Genomic DNA, 22,393 nt, shown 5'->3' with positions numbered 1-22,393 from the left:
CTTTGGAAATATTATTACATTGATGATAACGGAAAGATCCTCCAATGTAAAGATTTCTAACAGAAGGTCCCCCTCGACCATGATTGTTTAGGACCGTGTTTCTGTGTCCTGAATATAGATTTGAATCAGCTATAGTATGAGTTAAGACTCATACTGCTGGCCTAGAGCTGTGGTTTGCCAAATTAGCAGGTATAGGATGCATCCCATCACACCATATTTCTAATGTTTTAAAACAAAAATGAGAACACTGACTTAGGATATGCATCTATTAATTTATAGCTGAAAGTACATGTATATAGCTAATGAAACGCAACAAATATCTTGTGGTGATTTAATTATATTTGTGTTTTCAGAGTAAATTTTAGGTAATGATAGATAGATAGATAGATTCCATATACTATGTATATGGAATATACATAGTATACATACATATTTTTTATGTACATAAAAAATAACATTTTATTTCTAGGAGCAACTTTATGTTATTAGTGCCTCTTACATACAATGAAATAAACCTTTGAATAGTATCTATGATATTTTATGCAAAGATAGGAGAATATTTTTGATTAATAAATTTCTAGTTTTAACCTTTTTATTGAAAGAGAAAAACACAGAAAAAGGGTATAAATAATACAGAATTTCAGAAAAATAAACAGTAAGAAATCAATAGTTGATAACTACATATTGTCATCTTAGAAATAGTTGCTCGTTACAAAATTAAAGCATAAAAAGTGATATTCAAATAATGACACTGCAAACAGTTCTGCTCAATGATCCAACAAAAACTTAGAAATATGGTTATCAGTCCTACATGTTTGTTTTTTATCTTAAAGAAGGTAATATTAAACTTGTCAAAACAGTTCATAAGGAAACAATTCAAAGAAACACAGATTTTAAAGCAAAGTCCACTGGAGATCTTCATTGTCTATCTTATTTTCTCTAGTTTTCTTCCAAATAGTTTTCCCCATATTCACACACATTGAATATATACTGAACATTATAGAAATAATCAGATCATTACAGGATGATGAAGGCTTTTTAGGTCTTCAAGACCTGATTTTGGGGAAGGCAATAATGACTACCATAATGTCTCTCATTCTCTTCGAAGTAGCTGTCTTTATCTTTACGTATGCTGATAATGAACAGAAGAGACTAGACAAATATCACTCTGAACAGTGAATAATAGTATTGCTAGATTTTATATTATAATGCTACAGAATTAGCATTGGGTTTCTTAGTGTCTCTTCTTCTTCAGAGTATCTGTTCATTACATCATGTATTATATAATCTGTTCCCATAAATAGTTTAGAAATTCTTCCCATGTGTGAATCTCTACATGTATATCTATCCTTTCTGTATTTTAGGGAAAAACAGATCAAAACAAGACAACAAAACAAATTCCTAGAAAAACATGAAATGAAAAAGACATATAAGGCCACAATATTAGGTAATCTACAGTACTTACTACACTTTCTCTTGTTATTTTTAATAGAATTGTCCACATCATCAGGTAGATATAGATAAGCATAGCATTACATAGCTGTTTTTTATTAAAAAAAAAACACATCTTTGGAGACATTGTAGGACTTGAAAGCAGTTAATAATCAAAACTGGAATAGATATCTTTTACATCTTGTCATCTTCAGAGTAGTTGCCTCTACTCTTAGACTTGATAACATCAAGCATACCAAACTTGAATAAAATCAGTCAAGGCAAAACAGCGGTCTAATAAACCAGCTTCAAATAAGATCAGTCATAGTAAGACAAGGTAAGTAACATAAGGTTTCAGTTTAAGTTAATAGGAAATCAAGGGTAGTTACTGTGGTATAACCTGTTATTTTTGGGTCAACCGTCTGTGCCCTCAAATCTCATATGAATAGACAGACCAGAACAAAATATAATCAGACTAAACAGAGTGATAAGACTATTGTGGCTTTTAAATTCTGATACACTTATAACAACAGAGAGAAATAAGGACAACTCATCCAGCAGCCACAGATAGGTGGGAAACTTATGACACTTTTGTGCAGTGTAGAATTTCACAGCTGGAAGGAAGGAAAACCTTTGTGGCTTTAGTAAGTAAAGGAATACAGCTCAAGATTAAGCAAAGGGATGAAAAGGTTCTGCAACACTCAGTTAACAGTTGACTCCCTACTCTAAAAACTATAGGAGCTATTGGACCCAAAATATACAAAGCATCCTGAGAAGGGGAAAGTTGAGGAATTGCCTAAAAAAGAAAGGGAGAGGACATTGTTATAAGTGTATCAGAATTTAAATGCCACAATAACCTTATTTTTTTAATTTTAAGAGAGTAAAATCAAACAAAATAATTTAGAATAAAGCCAATCAAAAGAAAACAATGCAAGTGATATGTGATAGCAATACAAGATAATAGGAAATGAGCAATGGCTGCCAGAATGTCTGCTGCTATCTTCAAAATAGGGGTCTAGACCATCAGACATTAAAATCAAACAAAACAGCACAATAAAACCAATCAAAATGAATCAATGAAAGGAATTCAGGATTTCAAAACAGGAGAGTAGAAAATCACCAATTGCTACCACAATGCTTCATGTTAACTTCAAAATACCTATCCAAACCATCAGACATAATAAAATCTAAGAAAACAGAGCACAATGAAACCAATAAAAACACAACAATGAAAGTGATACAGAACTTCAAAGCAAATAAAAAGAAATCAACAATGGCTAATATTATATATCTTATTTTCAAAATAGCTGCTCATGCCATCAGATATAATAAAATCAAACCACAGAAAATAGAATAAAACCAATCAAAACAAAACACTGAAGATGATACAGTATTTTAAAACAAGATGATGGGGAATTAATCACAGCTACCACCTTCCCTTTTTAGATGTTTCCTCTCCTTTCAGTTTCACAATATCTATTGCAAATTTTGGATTTCAGAAACTCTTTCACTTTTTTTTTTTATACTAGGGAGACAACATTATTCTCTCCTATGTAAGTCTGAACCGTTTCACCCGAGAGCATGGTCATACATGGCATCCATTTACCTACCAGAGCCTCATGATTAGCCTTCTTTATAGCTGAGTAGCTTAGTACCAAGCTGACCTCCCAATGATGTCTCAGTAACACCATGTCCTTGTCTCAGCTCCTCACCAGAGTGCACTTACCTCTTCATTCTCGTCTTGTACTTAGCTATCTGTTGCCTTTTTTTGTTCCTTCATTTAAAAAGTGGTATAAAATCAGAAGCAATCAAATTAGGTGTATTAAATCTTTTTATTCAAATTTGTGTGGGAAAATATAAAGAAGCCATACCCTGAGCATTATATATATCAATATTTAAAATTATCATTAATGTTAATTCAAATATCCTTATGCTGGTGACTTTTCCAACTTCCTCTTTTACTCTTTCTCCTCTTGCTCCTCCTCCTTCTCCTCTCCTTTTTCTGCACTTTTGCATTTTTGAGACAGATTCTCATTATGTACTTTACGTTGTTCTTGAGCTCACTATGTAGCCCAGGCTAGTGTTGAATTCATAATCCTCTTCCCTCAGCCTTCAGAACATTAGTTTTCTAGGGGCATGTGATAATTCCTAAATCTAATTTTTTCTAATGTAATAAACTAACAATCATTTAGATACATTTAGAAGTTATATACATATATATGTATATATATACATATATATACATATATATATATGTGTGTATATATATATATTTTTTTTTCAGGTTACTAAATTTTTCCTCTCAGTACAGTAACCCAAAAATAACAGGTTGAGTATTATTTCCCATTCAGAGCATCTCAATAGAGCCTGCCTTCTAATCTACTCTGTGTTTTTTTATATTAAAGATTATAGCTAACCGTCTCTGCTTCATCTCTGCTATTCTATACTTCTGCTATTATTTGTCCACTTTACTACTTCATTCCACTGTCTGCCCCATTCATTGAGGCCTCTCTACCACTGTTACTAGGATCCTGGTAATTTTTCCCCTCTCTCTCTCTGTGGAATGTCCTTCAGTATTTTTTGTAGGGTTGGGTTGGTGGCCATGAACTCCCACAGTTCCTCCTTGTCTTGGAAATCTCTTGTTTCTCCATTAATTTTGAGAGAGAGTTTTTCCAGGTACATCAGTCTTGGTTGGAAGTTACTTTCTTTCAGGGCTTAGACTATTCCCCCCCAGGCTTTTCTCAATTTGAGAGTTTGTGTTGATAAGCCTGTCGTTATTTTGATGATTTGTCCTTTGTAGGTGATCTGCTTCTTTTCTCTGGCAGCTTTTAATATTCTGTTCTTGTGGTGGATTTCTGGTATCTTGATTATTATATATGTGTGTGTGTAGACTTGGTTGTAGGTGTCTGGAGTTCTGTATGCCTCATTTATCTGGATATCATTTCTTTTTCCTATGCTTGGGAAGTTTTCCTTAATTATATCTGTGAATAATCTTTGTAGTTCACTTGTGATTACTCCTGCTTCTTCATTCATGTTTTTTATTCTTAAATTATAAATCCTCTTGTCATCTTCTAGACTTTGAATTGTTTCTTCCTGGTGCTTGTTATTTTTAAGAGATCTTTTCTTTCATGATTACACATCATAAAGCTCTCTTCAAGTTTCAAAAGGCTAACTTTAGTTTCTGTCAAGGCATTTTGCCAGCTCTCAATGGAGTTTTTAGTTTCCTGATAATCTCTTTGGATCTGTTTCCTATATTCTAGATTTTGTTTACATTATTCATCAAAGGTTTGTCTTCATTTTCTGAGTTCCTCCATTCTTCCATCTGTGTTCTCTTGGGAGAGGCTTTAATTAATCATTTCTTTAGTTAATTGTTTTATATCTTGCCTCACTTGGATCAGAAGCACAGTTTTAAATTTGTCTCTGAGGTCACGAACGTATTTCTTTATGTCCACTGATGCTGTATCTAATATTGCATGATTACTGCACTGGTTTTCTTCTGTATTTACCTCTCCTGGGTTTATTTTCCCAGAGTTAGTGGCTGGAGGGTTGTTTTGTTTTGTTTTAATTTCTATCTCTTGTCATGTTTCTGGTTTCCTTTGGACAGGTGTGTCCTGGTGGTCTCTGGCCCTCTCTGTATTGCTTAGGGTCTTTCTGAAGAATGCTGAGTGGGGTTTTGCTGCCCTCCCCAATTTGCTGCTATCTGAGGTACACAAGAAGGGACACAGGAACGGTGAAGGCTAGCCTTGAGCCTCTGAGCCAGTCAACCTGCAATTTCCTTCAGCGACTTAAGCTATACCTTGTGGACATCACAGAGTCATGACCTTTTTGTCCCTGGCTATTGGGTCCCAACCAGAGACGTAGCTCAGCCCCAGCAGAACCCACCAGTCTTCTCTGCACCAAGGGTGGCCGACTGACACTGCCACAGTACCAGGCTCGGAGCAACTCCAAGATGTTCTCCAGCCAGTGACAGCAGCTGCAGGAACCAATCCCCAGCCTCACTGGGAATCAATGCAGTTTTTTCTTTTGGCTCTACTCCACACTGCACTGTGTCACCACCAAGGGCTCATGACTCACCAATTCCCATTATCCGTGGCTGTGGCTTCAGCTCGACCTTGAATCACGTGACTCCATGGCACTCCCAGCACAGCGTGGACCCGTCTCAGTGAGTACGCAGGGCTCCAGCCCTCCACTTGCATTTTTCCTTCCTCCATGGAGGTAGATTCTAGCTTGATGTGGTTTTTCCATGTCTAGATCAGCATGCTGCCTCTTCAGAAAACTGTGCGGTGACTGGCTTTGGTGCCCAGGTGCATGGTCAACTCCGTGGCCTCCTCTGGCATGGGGCCCTAGGACCCAACTTTTTATTTCTTTACTTCAAATAAGGTCTGTCCAAAACTAGTCTCTTCAGGTTGTCCACTGAAATTATTTAAAGTGATTCATAGACTGAGGCATTGTAGAAGGTTAATTATTTTGATTAATTTGTAATTATCTCTACCTATCCTCCAGAGGAAATGATCAATATTACAATTCAAAGAAACCTGGCTAAGATTTAGCAGCCTTCCTACAACTTATGCAGTTGATTTCTGACAGTATGCCTTATGTCCTTCTGTGGAAGAACTGAAATTCTCTTATTCATTCACAATTCATTAGGAAAAATATTGTAATGGAAAAAGTAAACCTTTCATAATTTAACCTTATCTTCTTTTCATTTTTAAAAAATTTTTGAAGTGTCCTGAATCACTCAATTCAGTGATTATTAAATTTATTACTGTATACAATGAAAAGAAATCTAACCATATATTGAATTTTTTTTAAAAAATCACACATGTCACTTGCAGATTAGTTTTCTAGCAAAACTGATATACTAACATGGACCTGGGAAGATTTTGAAATCTGAAATTAACTTTAAACAACTTTTAATTTGGTTCTTTGAGCTATTTAGAGCATCTGTTTTCAGGAATAGTTATATCAAGTATTATCTTAGAGACTGAAGAAAATGACAGTTAACAATGGGTAACATTATTCTGGTGAAGGTTGTAACTTTTAAGTAGGAAAAATAGGATCAACTTAGGGTAATGTTTTATTTCTCCAACTCTTCTGCATACAAAAAGATTTCATGAGTAAACTCTTATCAACCCTTTTACTCTTTTAGTGTGATAGTGATTTAGAATTTTTACAGAACATACACATAAATAAAATATGTAAGATATATTAAATAAACTGTTACATTTCTAGTGTTTGCTGGCATCATGTAGCTCTCCAGATAAAAATTTCAGAGAATGACATTATACTAGTAAAAATGACAAGATGCTGTAATCAAATGCTAAACTCAAAATTAATTATGCCCTCCATACTGAGGTGGAGTCTAACCATGAGGATTCTCTTGTATATTCCTGTAGGGACCAGAACCAGCTTTATGACTGGCATAACTTCTGAAGCTCCTCACCATTCGCTAATGATGTTGTTATCTTATCTGAAATTTCCACAGAGATTGCTGCTGTTTTTGTCTTCTCTTGTTTCTTCACAGTGGCATGATCCTAAGCATATGCTGCCAGCTTAGCAACTGAGACTGCTTCTGAAGAACTCTTCTTTCTTTTTGAGAGGCTTCTCTGTTATCTGAAATCTAGCTGAAACCTTTGGATCTTGATGAATATATTCTTGAACATGAAACACTATAAGCAAACTTCATTTTAGATAAAAGCCATCCTAGACACCAACTATTCCACATAAAGCCAGAAGCATTGCCAGAATTGCCATCTGGATAGGTAGAGTCTTGTCTATTAATGTTTTATAACACTTGGAAAATAAAAGAGAAAGAAACAACTTGTTTTTCACTATCGGCAGTGTTTGAGCTACTATTCGTGTCCTCTCTACAGCAATCACATAACTGTCAAATCTCCTTAGTCAAGCTCTTCTTTTAACTTCTTTTCAGTCGCTGATCAAAAGGCTGCAGAAGAAATGATTGCACTGTGAGAGGTTCATAGTAGATAGCCTATAAAATGACTAAAGTACTCCATATTTTATAACATGACCTCATGGATAGAAATCATTTATGTTTCCATGGGCACTGAGACATTTCTGTACTTGGGGACTGACTTATCTCCCCAGGACCTTATGAAATCAACAAGCCCCTGAAAGAACACTCTTTTTCTTCTTTTTTCAAACAAATTCAATCACATAAGTATGTTAGTTATAGTAAATGGCCATTGTATTACTTATTGTCAGAGCAAGTCACCCTAAAACTTACTTAGATCCAGAAACACTGGTTCATGGCAAGGAAGCTCAGTGGTAGAGTGCTCCTCTAGCATGCACAAGGCCCTGACTTTGATCCCTAGCACTGAAAGACAAACAAAACAAAAGAATCAGACACGAAAGTATTTAATATCTCATGTAATTTTTATAGATCAAAATTTGGAAGAAGCTTAGGTATAGGTTCCCAGAAAAGATGTTTTAGAGGACCCATCTAAACAAATTGTCTCCAGAGAGTACAGATCTCAAAAGCTCATCTAAGTTGAGGTTATTTTCCTCCAATCTCACTCTGGTGGTTGCTAGCAGGACTCATTTTTTCACTGGGGTTGGGACAGTTCTGCTAGCTCTTTGCCATATAATTCTCTTTGCATGGTTCTTTATGACACAGGCAAGAAAGAACCAAAAAGAAAGATGGACAATGCAGTGTTTTTTAGAACAGAATCTTGGAAGCAACACATTATCAATTCTACTCTAGTAATTTTATCATCTAGGTACAGCCTAGCAAGTGTGGGAACAAATTACAAAGGATACGACTCTGAAGAGTTGGCGAACTTTAGTGACCATCTTGGAGTCTGGCTCACATATCATTGTAACTTGTTTCTAAAATTAGTATGTACAGTTGTTAAGGATAATTCTCCAGAAAATACAGAAGAAAAGTAGAAATCTCAAAGATAAACAGAAAGAAAATGAAAATCACTTTTCTTAATATAATGTGAAAAAACAGAAAATACAAATTTGGGAGTTATGGATATTTTGGGCCCGTTATACTGTAATGACACAAAAACAAAAAAAAAGTTGAAGTACAGGAAAATTAATGGATTTTTTGACAATGTTAAGTTTCAGGTGAGAATAAGATACTATAGAAAAGTACTCTTGGGAAGATTTAATACGAACCATTAAGGGGGAATTCAGAATAAGGATGAAGGTTTAAGCACTATTATACATGTGGCCTGTACAAAAGACACAGAATCTAGAAACAGATATGGAAACTGAATAGATAAGGGACAGAAGAAAACATTATAAGCAAATAGAAAAAAAGATATTTTATGAATGAAAATGAAAAAGATGAATTATATTTTGGCTCATGAAATCACAGAAAAAAAGGAGTTTCAAGAAGAGGTCCATAAGCACTGCTAAGGACATACACATAAATACACACACAAAACACCACATGGACAAATGAAAAAATCGGCTCATTCTCAAACTAAGATGTATATTTTACTCACCTCCAGCATCTTGATCTCCACTATACTATAAATTGAGGTTAATTTTTGTGAGACTTTCACTCTTAGTTGTAAAAGAAAATAATTTATCCCCAAATTTAAGGCAGAAAATGGCAAGCTAAATCAGGATTTGGACTCAGTAGTGCTCACCTTGTCAGGTATGCCTTCAGTTATAAAACTGATTGACATTATTCCACACAGGAAGAGATATGGTAGGCCGAATATGAAGGGAAATCATTTGACTGTGAATTCGAAATACATGAGAGCAGAAAATATCTAGCTGAAAATATATTTCTGCTTAACATTTATTGAAGCAAGCTAAGATATTAACAACATTTTGATTTAAATGTCAGTGACTTTTTATGCCATGTTATAAGGGACTGCTGTGTTTTATTAGTTTCTTACACAATGTCACCTTGCAGCAGCAGTAGTGAAATAATCGCTCTTGCCCATGACCCACTTATGGGTAGGGTGTCCCTGCACTGCTTCCCTTTATTCTCTGATCCTCAGGGGATTACATGTGTGGTGGGAAGTGACAGGAGAGGAATTCTACTCAACCAAGGAGTTCAAGCTGCACGTTTCCTCCTTATTTGCTCAAGAATGTTTGGGAATCCAAAGTCACAAGTCAAGCAATTTCAGGTGTCTCTGAGTATCTCACTCCTGACTGCGTGATACAAGGATTAATGGAGAGCCGCCTGGAGAGAAAATGAGAGAGATGGTGATAACAGAGCACTGCAGTAGCTACACTGGTGATGGAGTTGGAACCATTTGTGAAGTGACAGCCATGTAGGGACCCAGAAGCCCTAGTGAGAATTACAGTTGTGAAACCTCAGATGGCCCTCAGTTTTCCCTAAGGCAACCTTCTGCCTGGACCAGGAGTAGAAGGGCTGTCACTTCAACCCTGCATTTGCTGCTGTTTCCTCAAGTTGATTTGGCCCTGGCTAGTGGGCATTCTGTAGTCAGGGACAGCAACAATAGATTGTTGGTTAGAAGTCAGACATTCAGAAGTTCAAATCCCCACTCAGCTTCTTACTGGTGGCTTGTATAGGCCGTTGACTCTATGTCTCAGTTTCCTCAAATGTAATACATAAAGTGGATCCCATTTATAATTATCTTGCGAAATTGTGGAGAAATTTTTAGTTAAAATAATTCCTGAGTGATTCATAAGCATCATCTTTGTTTAGTCTGGGCAACATTTTAAAGGTTGTTTATGGAACAACACTCTTACAGAGATGGTGGTTAATTTATCGATTTATAAAAGTAGACAATTAAAGAACTTATCTCAAACCCTTATAGACAGTTTCTGAAGTATTATACTCTGTTTGGAAAAAGGCAAACATGTAAATGTTTGTGACTATCACTATAAAGATGAAAAATTAAAAATAGAAAAAATATGAAATTATTAATAAAAACAATTTATATTATCACTGTTCTAATAACAATGATTCTGGTATATAATAAGATCCTTAGCATAGGCTTCTTATCCAGTTGCCATCTGTCTTTACTTGGCTTGGGTCACTATTATGACATAATTAAAGACAAGCCTAGGAGGAACAGAGTGTTGAAATAGTCACATAACTAGGAAACCTGGGAGCCAAAATTCAAAACTGTGCCTGTGTTACTGCAGAACATGCATATTAGAGGACTGACAGAATATGGCATATATTCCCCACCACCCCTTGAGCCCAATAGCTCTTTCTGAGCTACACCCTCACTATTTTTGTTTTTGCTTCTGTATGTGTATTTAAATAGTTGTATTCACATTATAACATTCAAGTGTTGCATTCATAATGTACTTAACATTTGCATGCTGCTTTTTTTCTTCCAGCGTTGTTCTCATAAATTTTCCTATATTTTTCTTCAATTGCCATAATTGCATTTTATTTTTATTCTTGCATAATGTTTTATATTGTAATGTTCTCACATTGAAAAAAGTATTTTTCTATGATTGGACATTTCATTTAGCTTGTATTTGGTTTTTGCCTAGTACAACTCTACAATACATTTTATACATATAAAATGGGTTCCTGGGTTATTGAATTATTTCCAAGTTAAATTTTCAACAAGGAAATTAAGGGAAAGTACCTGAAAATTGTATGACTTGCTACACATAACACCAAATGTTTCCCTAAACACAACATTGTTCCCTACTGACATAAAGAAGAAAACCAACAAAACAAATATGAAGAGAAAAGATCTAGTTTTTGTCCACACCAAATGTATGTATTTGTTCAGCAGTAGCTACAAAATGGACATGGAAATGTGTATGAATTGAGAGTATATGTCCAGCAAAAACCATGGAGTGTGGATTCCTACAGTCATGCTGAACCCTGGGTCCCCAGAGTGCATGGAAATGGCTTGTCAAACCTTGCCATCAGAAGCCACTGAAGAGTACACCTAACTGACTGAAGTCTGTTTGGAACTCTCAGCCTGGTCTCATTAACATTAAGCTATAAGTAATAAGTTAATGTTGCAAATAAGCAAGACAGCAGGAATTAATAAGTCCTTATTTGCCATCTAAGGTCTTTTGCTCAATGCTTCATGCCCATATTCCTTCCTGAGTCCCTAATAATCTTACATTACAAAATTTACCAGCAAAATTTTCCTTTACCTAAAAAGATTTACAAAAAGTCCCAGTCTCTTAAAGATCTTTTCATTTGAAGAGCTGAAAAAATGGATTTTAATCAACATTGGCTGAGCCATTATTTCTCTGCTTCTATTATATCTTTTGCACCTTTCTAACTTTTAAACATTATTGTTCAATGAAGATTGTGTATATATAAGGTGTAGAGTGTGATATTTTCGTATACATGGTTAAATGATTACTACAGTTCAGCAAACTGACACATCTTCCTCCTCTACAGTTACCACTCATCTTCTCCCTCTCCCTCTGCTCCCTAATTAGGAGAACAACTGAAATCTCCCATGAAAGTTCATTATAAAATACTGTGTTACTGACAGTAGTCTTCAGATTGTAGGTCTCTAGACCCACTTTATATAACTGCAACTTTTGTACCCTTTATACCTCTCAATTTTCCTCACCTCTCCACTACTGTTAATCACAGTTTTATTTTCTTTTACATAATTGGCATTTTTAGATTCCATACAAAGTGAGAGCCTACTGTTTTATTTCTTCCTGTAGTCTGGTTTATTTCCCTGAATGGAGTGTACTTCAGGTCATCCTTAACACGATGTTGTGATCTCTCTTGAATTTCTAACTTTGGAAATGATCTGAATGCTGTGATCTTGAATGCCATCTTAATTAGTGAACATGCACAATACATGTGTTCTTGAACACCTTTGTTTTCTGTGTCAATCTTGTACTTTATGTTTTGTTAATAGTATTTTTGTTTGTTTGTTTGTTGAAGCTTCACAACTTTGGGAACATGAAGACTTTACATTTTGGACTACCTATTTTGAATTTCATGATTTTTCACTAATATATTTCTAGATAAGATAGATAACTCTACTATTATATTTGTTAGTTCATCAAAAACAGGAAGCATTCTTATGTGAAGACATCTGTATTACTTAGAGCATTATGTATTTGGTTTAGAATAATGATAAATGGCTAATTCAGATTTTGAATTCTGTCATTAATGATACATGATTATGATTTTTAAGGCAAATTAAACATTAGATTAGGCTTCATGTTTTAAATATGATAGTATCACTCTTCTTAATTTTATACTCTGAAGTTAAATATATATGAGTTTTTTAAGTTGAGGGAAAAAATCAGAGCAAATGTTATTTAATTAGTTAACCATTTACAAGTCATTTAGGCTGCACTTACAACAAAAGACAAAGTTCTATCTTGTCCTTGATTGCAGGAATTGGAAAACACTCTCTTCTCAAAGCCTCTCACTCTGTCTCTGTCTCTGTCTCTGTCTCTAGCTCTTTCCTTTCTTTTCTCCCTTTCCCTCTTTCCTCCTCCACTCTCTCTTCTGCCTTCCCTCCCTTCCTCTGACCCTCTTTTAATTTCAGTTCTATAAGCATTACACATTAAGGAGCTATTGTCAGGCAGATACTCATTTTAGGTACTAGTAAAACAAAGGTAAATAAGACAATGTCCTTTCCTCTAGAAGTTCATGGTACAGTCAATAAAACAAAAATAACAACAATATTATCACCTCAGTCCAGTTGAATCAGTGCTAAGATGCAGGTATGCACAAATGATTTATGAATATTTCCACTGTGACTTATTTTGTATAGTTCTAGCTTTTGCTATTTTTTTTCAATGCATGAGATAATCCAGATTCTTATTTTACAATTTTTTTTTTACAAAGTTCTCTTGCTCTTCAGGGTAAGCACGTGAGAGGGTCAATATTCAAATTTTACTTCCTTACAATGATGTTGATGAGATAATATTTATTATGCTGCTTTGAACTACAACAAAAAATAAAGAAAAAAAATTTAAAGGCATTCTGTGTTTTGATCTAGTACTCTGAGCACTTTGATCTGCCCTTACTTTGAAGATGTTGCTACAAGTACGTTTCAGATAGTTAGGTAAAAATATTTACATAAATGTCTCACAACTCACAAATAAAAGATTTATCACTATGGTATTTCAAAAAAAAAAAAAAAAAAAAAAAAAAAAAACTCCAGGGTAAGAAAAGAATTCCCTTTTTTGTTATTGCCAGACAATTTTTGAGCTCCCAAAGATTTTTTTTAAAAAACACGACTCAAGGAAATGCTTAAATACATATGCACTCTTGATAGCTATTCATATGATAACTTAATTTTGAGGCAGTTTACGTATATTAAGATTTCACATTGTTAACTCAAATTATCCCTCTTCTGTTCTATACAAAATGAACTTGGCTGAATACTTTTAATCACTATAAGAAAAGTAAGAGTATTTATTTTTCCTACTATATGTTGCAGCTGAAAATGTATGATAAATCCTTCCTTATACATTGAGTAAATTTTTATCCATGTCTCAAATTATAGCTACCTATAGTAGAATCTTCCCATACGCAAGTTTGTAGAATGAAAGTCCACACACATAAGATAAAGATTTTTTAATTAATACATCATAAATATTTATTTGTAGCCCTGATCTAGAAATATCTATAAAATTTTAGCTTACATGGCTGTTGAAGGGTCCCAGTATTTCTTACCATAAATCGCAAAGTACATTAGTAAATGTACACACAACCATCACCAATATTATAAACCAAATACTAAAGTAGCAATTTCATTCTCACCTTATTAATTATATTTGTTCGAAATGCAATGAGTAGAGTCAGAAAAGGAATTTTTAAATTTAATTGGAGTTAATGTTTTTTAAAAAAAGGATGAAAATCTCAGTATACATATGTAACCATTAAATTACAAATTAAACCAATAATCACCAAAAAAAAACCACAGAGAAATTTTTTTCTGATTTTTCTCACTAGATATGCTAGGCTCAGTGGACTTTGAATTTGGAATTTGCTTCTGATTTTTAAAAAGATTTAGGTACCATTTATATAAGTCACGAAATGAAATACTATTGCAGGAACTTATGAAAACTACACTGCTTTATAGATAAAGATAGGTCAAAGAGTCCAACACACTTGAAATTGAGTTTTATGAAAGAACAGATGGTAGATCACATAAAAAATTAGAGTAAATACTGTGCTATGGAGAAATATTTAATGCTATTACACTAATTACAAAAGGAGGATACATACTTTTATGATCACTATTCACATATGGAACAAATATTTATTGGTCCTACTATGCAAAGAGCATTTGTTGCAAGAAATATAATGGTGGAAAATATAGAAAGAACTTTTGCTTTGAGAGAATTTAAAAACTAATCAGGTTGGGGTGGGAAGCTTAACGTAGAACATTAGACAGATACTTAAAGAGAAATGTTTTGAATTCTAGAACAGAAAATTGCATGGTGACTCTGAAACCACTATGTAGAAATAAGTGTGAATTCAAGAACCAAGACAGGCTCCTAGGCAAAAAAAAAATCATAAATGGATTTCAATTTCATTTAGAAAATAGATAAGACCTCAAACTACTAACTGTGATTATTCTGGGAATTAAGGTGATATATTTTTTCTATTTTTTTTTTTTTATTTTGCATGATTCAAATTGTAAATACTGATGAGTCTAGCTTCTCTGATGAGAAAAATAACATTATTCCATATAACAAAATCTCAATGATAGTAAAGTTAACTTAGATACAAAGACAATGCTTAAGGTTAATTTGGAGAGAATAAAATGCTGAAATTTATATGGAAGAATTTCCAGAAGAGCTCAACCTGGGAAGGGAGTAAATGTACAAACATGTATGTTGGTTTTATATAGAAGGGCAGGGCATAACAAAACATTTAACTGAAAGACAGGGCATAAGAAAATTCTTAGCTAGAATGAAGCACTGAAATAATTCTTAGATGCCAAGATCAACTTTGCTGTCCTTCTTCATATCTGATCCAAATTAAAGTCTCATACTATCTTTCTTGCATTCTTCAACATATTTATCATCAATTTACATATTTATTTTGTATTTTCCTCTACAAAAAATATTTTGGACTGTTTAGTTTATTTTTGTATTCATTGATCTATGTTAATACTTCTAAAAGTATGATAATTATATCAGGTATATGTGTGATATTTAGTGTAAAAGTATATTCTAATATCTTGGAATATTGAAATGTTCCCCAAATACTGAATGAATTTGAATATCTAAAAGACTAATTTCTAGTACAAATAGCAAAATGCAGACAATTTTCCAAGTGAGAATCCTATCATTATAAAGTATTATATATATATATATATATATATATATATATATGCATTTTCCCATGACATTTTGTATCTAGTTCATAGAATATTTAGTAAATTAGTATTAATGACTAATGGAAAAATAACAATTAAAACTTGATGACATATTAGTACTTCTGGTAGATAAAAATTTATTCCTTTAACTTCAAAACAGTGATGAGTCTCATCATATTTGATCATTGAACAAAATTGGTCAAATGAGTACAGATAGCTCTCAGGAGTGATTACATAAGAGATTTCTAGTCTTGTTACATTCCCCCTCGACTACTTAAGCACTGAAAGGATATTTTGGTAAAAAGAAAAAGAAAAAAAAAACCTTATTAGACTACAACTTTATTTTCATTGAAATCATGAAACCATACTGGAAAAAGACTGAATGAATTTCATCTTCAAAAATGTTACTTTATTCACACACGAAGTAAAGGAAGTCATCCTCTGAAACTAGCAGAATGTAGATGTTACTCTTAGAATCCATGAAATCCACTTGAGCTGTGGTCCCACTCTTCATGTACAGATATTTCAGCCTTTTATGTGATCCTCACTTAACATCTGAAATATGGTTTTGCACACTGAACTTTATTGGAAATCAGTAATGGTGAGCGGTCACAATGCATACTTACATCAAGACAGAATCTGAAAACATAAAATGAGGACTAAAATACTCCCAGGATTAATGATGGGAAGAACTACAAAAGAAGAGATCCAGGTATCCATCAATGTTGGTGAATTTCTATGTTGTCATCATAAAGAAGGCAAGAAAAACTTCAGTAAAACTAGAACTACGATCATAGTAAAAATGAATTGAATTTACATGTCATCAATTGAGTAAAATAAATGCCCACATTTTACAAATTTGGGATGTCAGTGATTGACCCTAATTCTTCTCTAATATGACAATTTTGGTAAATATGAATGAAGCATATGTAAAAGAATTCATGTGCATATTCAGATACAAATATAAGTTTCAAAACGGACACAACAAGACTTGGTAAAAACTTATGAACTGTCTTCCCCAACAGCAATATTCTCATTTCTTCTAGTTCTGTGCAGTTTTCTCTCATCTTTTTCCTTCTGCTATTACTTTTATGTGTATTTGTATATTTTGCAACTGTCCCATAGTTGTTAATGTTCTTTTCAATTTCTCTTCACCCTCAATTCTTTTTTCCTTTTTGGCTCTGAATATCAGTTTGAGAACTGTCTATGAAGCTAAATTAAGCCTATTAATTCTTTTCAATGTTTGCTTATACTCTATTGATAAACCTGTCAAAGTCACTTGTCATTTCAATTGCATGAGTCTGGATTTCTCACAGTTCCTTTCATTTCTTTCTCAGAGTTTTCTCTACATTACTCATCTGTTCATACCTGTTATCTACTGTTTTACTTTAAAGAATTTAATATGTTAATTATTGAAATTAATTTTCTACTAATTCCAAATTATATGTCAGATTTGAGTCTGGTTCCGATTCTTAACTCTTCACACTTTTTTCCTTTTAACATGATTTTTAATTTTTTAATTGTTGTTGTTGAAAATACATAAGTCATATTAAGTGATATGAACTGAAGTAATTTAAGATTTTAGTTTGAGAAGGTATGTTCATCTTTCTAAAAGCAGGGCTGTTTAATATTTGCCATGATGGTGTAAGTATGATGCATTTCCATTTCCTCTAATTTGTTCTTCACTTCTGATCCCTCTTTATTTCCCCAAGAACTCTTTCTTAAAGGATTTAGTCTCATGACTCTCTCTGTTGCAATCCATCTTTGTTAGCAGCACAGCTGATGTGGTGGTAAAGTAATAGGAAGCACGAGAATCTTACAATTTTATAACTAAATTTACCTTTTAGTTAGGTAAAACTGTGGCTGTTATACTAAGTATTTCTAAGGCATTTCTTCCCTTTTCTTGTATGAGACAGGAATCCCACATTGGCTTCCTTCCATGGCACACAAGCACCTAGTGAAATAGTTTAAAGGGAAGAAGCCTTTAATATGGAGAATATTTTGTAAATTTTAAAATTATTATTTTTCTTTTTCTAGACTGTGCATGAGACTAGGTCCCCCAGAGTTTCTAATTCTCAAACCAGTCCACACCCAGGCTGCACCAAAATGTGAAAATTACCATGTAAATGTTTCAACAAGTCCCTGGTGCCTGTGACTAGTGCTTAAATTAACTGACCTTGGCTGTGATCCACTATACTGCCCTGTCTGTTTACATAGTAGACTGCCAGTTTGCCATGTGACCGCAATTTTCTGATGAGTCTTAGAAAATTTATTAATTTTCCATGTGTTTACCTTCATACTTATGAGGATTGGAGGGACAACTTCCAAGCCCTCTCATATCACATCTGAAACTGAAAATCAAAGGTAATTTTTAAGGAAGATTTTGCTTAATATAAAATCTATCATGGAAATGTAGTACAATGCAGAGGAAAGTAAGAACTGCCATCAAATTCTTTGCTTTCCATCTGTAGTGGTTGATTGATTGTGTCAATTTAGAAGCTTAACTAAATGGATTTAGTAACTCTACACCCCAGGTTATAGAAGGCCCACCCTGGGGTGGCTCAACACCAGGAGGTATAAAAGGGAAGGAGGAAGGGCAAATGCATTCCATTCTTTGGAGAAGCTCCAGTCTTCGCCTTGGGTTTGGACCTCATTGCCTGGCTTCCAGTGTAGACTCCTCAGCTTTCCGGCATAGACTCTTCAGCCTTCCATCATAGAGCCTTTGGCCTTCTGTCACAGACCCATCAGCCTGATGGTGTGGACTTGCACAAGATACTAGGGTGAACTCCAGACACTGGATTGAATCCTTCGGTCTCCAGCATGTAGACACCCTCTGCATGCTTCATCCGACTCTGTGGCTGATCGTCTTAAGCCAATCTTGTCATTTCTTATTTATCTGTATATCTCATGTAATTTCTGTTTTCTCTAGTAAAACCCTGACTAATACACCATCCATTTGATAAAAAAGCATTAATAGTCATATTCTAATTTTGGAAATATGATTTATCTATCATCATTTTAATAGAGATCTTATAAAACAATGCTAGAATCTTAAAAATGTCAATCATTTAGGATAGTTATTTAAACGTGTTGTTGCCATAGCTGTTCTTGGTTACACAAATTTCAGTGATGAGATCATTGTTTTCACCAAAAATATTTAGCATTCTCATAGATAAATTTCAGATATGGAGAGCTCTTCACTTAAATATAAGAAATCATGAAATTATTACTAAATTTTCTCAAAATTTATTCCTTCAATAGCATGATTGCCAATTTCTTTATCTACTCACAGTTCTTAGCATTTAGTTTACCTACATATAGGCTGTTTGAAAACAAAACAAAATCACAAAAAATACTTCTTTTCCAATGCCTTTTCAATCTGTGCACTCACGTATTTTATCAATTCTCAAAATTCCTAATTATTATTCCAGAAAGAATTTTTCCCCTCCTAATTCCTATTTTTCCTCTTGGAACTCTGGTTACATCTTCTCCTTATAGCTTTTTTTCTATTTTCTTTTTCAATTTTGTCTTACATACTCTTCATAAGTAATTCTGTTTTGACTTCTGGATAATTTCTGAGGTGCGTTTTCTCAATAATTTTTCAATATTTAAGAAACTAAATCTGTGTACTTAGATTTTCTGTTTTTGTTTTCCTTCTTTCTTCATTTCAAAATTCTGCATATGATTGCTATCATGAGCTACCTGACTTGCTGTGTATGATATTCTTTCTTAACACATCTTTCAGTTTATTCATGGCATCACAAAAGACAGGAGTACATTTTTTATGGCTGAATGCTATTTTTTTTGTGTGAATGTACTACATTTGTTTAACTCTTCATCAGTTGATGCATGCTTAGTTTAATTTTCTGGCTACCCTAAATATTAGTGCAATAAACATGATAATATAGATGTTTCTTTGACATACTGATTTCCTTTCCTTTATACATATACATATACATATACATATACATATACATATACATATACATATACATATATGTATATATATGGGTGTGTGTATGTGTATTTGTAGCTATATACAAAGCATTAAAGGATCACATTTTATTCTATTTTTAATTTTCTGAGAAATTTCTATGCTGTGTTTCATGGTAGCTGTGTCAATGGGCCATCTTTTGCTAACTTAGAAAATTTCATCGGAGTATCCAGTTTACTAGATGCAGATGCCTCAGTAGATTTATTTTTTAGAATCTACAATGCATTTTAATATCCTATTAAATACTTAAACACTCCTAATACTTTAACATAAAGTGTTGTTAGTTGTTGCATATTCAATATGTTAGTAATATTTTAACTATCATGTCTAGCATTTCAAATTGCACAAAACTAAATTTTGCTGTTAAATCTAGTCAATGGCTCTTGAGTTTTAACTCTTGTACTAAATAAAGTGATGATACCTCTTAGCATATGTCACCTGCTAATGTCCTATTTTAATAGAACTGGGGAAGAATTAAGATAGGCTAGTGCTGTCCCATACACATAGCCCAACAGTGAAAATGCTGTTGAATTGGAAAGGAATCTCCAAAAAATTAACGGTTATGGAGGTATCTTGGGGAAGTATCATAGCAAAGTCTCTCTAAGTAGAGGAGGGTAGATCAGCATGCAGGTGAAATGCATGGCTTGAGTTCTGCTTTTCTCTTTTTCACCGTACCTTTGTTAGATGATTTTTCTGTATTTATACCTGTACAGTTAATAAAAAATATTTTTAAAAACTTAAATACTTTAATGTACTAAAAATGACATATCATGATTAAGTCAAGTATTTTATAGGAGTGCAATAATGATTTGAAATCACTAATATGTTTCATCATGAAAAGATCCTATTTTAGGCATTGCAAGAAAAACAAGTAAGTGGAAACTTTCCCTGTTTTAGTTTATACTATGACAGATAAAATAATAAACATTGGCATTTAGATAGTACCTACGACAAAGCAGAGAGGTTCTGGGTGTCTCTGTGTTTTGTAGCACTCTATGAATTCCGTGCTAGTGCTACTCTTCACTGAGGATAATCCGAGGGCAGAGGGGCCAAGCTACCTTCCTGTCACTAAGCTTGTGAGTGGTGGAGCCCAGTTCCAGCAGTGCAGGCTCCTTAGGCACTGTGTGTGGATGCAGTAATTGAATCCAGGAGATTTGATTTCTTCCTTCTAGAATAACAAAACCAAAAGAGCGGCAGGAGAAGACTTTCTTCTGAGGAAGGCGGCAAGATGAGAACAGTAAGTGAATGATGTGGTGTAGCCATCTGGGAAGTCACAGTGGAGGATGGTTTATTCAAATGGCCATGATGGTAGAATTATTAGCCCTTGGGAAATAATTTATCTTAACTGGAGGATTAACAGGCGTTGCAGAATCTAGCTCTTGATTGGATTTCTTTTAGCCTTGAGTTGGGTATTTTTATGTTCATTGGTTTTCTCTATAAAAGTTTAGATTTTTTTCTGAAGCATGTTTTCTAGGTTGGAAAGTGTGGCATTATAATAATAATACCATTGCAATTGATGGTTTTAACCTGGGTTGTTCGATTTTAGTATCGGTGATAGTACGAATAGCTATTCTGAAGAAAACAACACATCATAAAAGCTAGTGCTGATTTAATATCATCTTGTTTTGAAGTCTCATCAAGCTGTCGTACATCCATTTCCACTGGTTTTAACATGTTGTATCTTACTATATTTTACTATATGCGATAGTATAAACAAAATTTTTTTATAGGCAAAGAGGTAATATAGAAACCGTTGTTCGTTTTCTGTTAACTGGTTCTAAATAACCTGTAATTCTTTCATTCTCTTGAATGGCTTCACACTGTCTTGATATGCTTGATGCTATAGTATACGAAGTTATAGTCAAATAATTCAAGGAAAGAAGCACTATGGTGACTACTATTATGTTAGATTATCTGGGGGTGAAACACAATGATTCTTAAATTGTTTGGTTCTGACCTGTGTTGTTCTATTATAATGTCCTCTTTTATCTCAATCTCCACCCTTTAAAAAAAATAATCTATTTTTTCTTATTTTTTTCAATTAAGGGAAAACTAAATTTAAAAATAGTGGGATATATTATAGTAACTTTTTTGTTTTCCTATTAACCTGATTTGAACCCAGTATTGCTCTCCCCATCTTGTTCTGTCTGATTTTACTGTATTCTATTTTGTTTGATAGTATCAAATTTGAGGGTAAAGACAACCACTTTGAAGGCAATAAGATTTACTATGATGCCCATTTTGGTTTGACTCTTATCTTCTTTTGAAGTCCTGTAAGGTCTCCAGTGTAGGTTTTATTGGTTTTTTCTGTACTGTTTTGATCAATTCTATTATACCTGATGATGTAGGCAATCCTTTTTAAAAATAGCAAGAGGCACAATGGTAACCATTTTTGATGACCTGGTATTCTATTTTTGCATCATGTACTACGCCCATCCTTCTGTTCTAACTGACTGTTTTGTTTAGTCACATTAGGTTTTATACTCTTCAAAAAAAAAAAAAAAGTAAGAGCTAAAAGTGGGAGTAAAAAAAAGCCCCAAATGTGTAATTGTTATTGTAAAAAAGAGAGGAAAGGAAGGTGGTCTAAGGGATATAACTGCATGTATGTTTGAGTGTGTAGGATGGAAAACCATGTTACTGAGCTTTTGTTGGATCATTAAACGGAACTGTCTGTAATCTCACTGCATGCATGTCGACTTTATATGTTTTAATTTTATAATTTGGA

This window comes from Cavia porcellus, unplaced genomic scaffold (genome assembly GCF_034190915.1).
Source record: "Cavia porcellus strain 051 isolate PalLab524CR breed Dunkin Hartley unplaced genomic scaffold, mCavPor4.1 scaffold_14, whole genome shotgun sequence".
In the NCBI taxonomy this organism is placed as follows: domain Eukaryota; kingdom Metazoa; phylum Chordata; class Mammalia; order Rodentia; family Caviidae; genus Cavia; species Cavia porcellus.
This window is presented reverse-complemented; position numbering follows the sequence as displayed.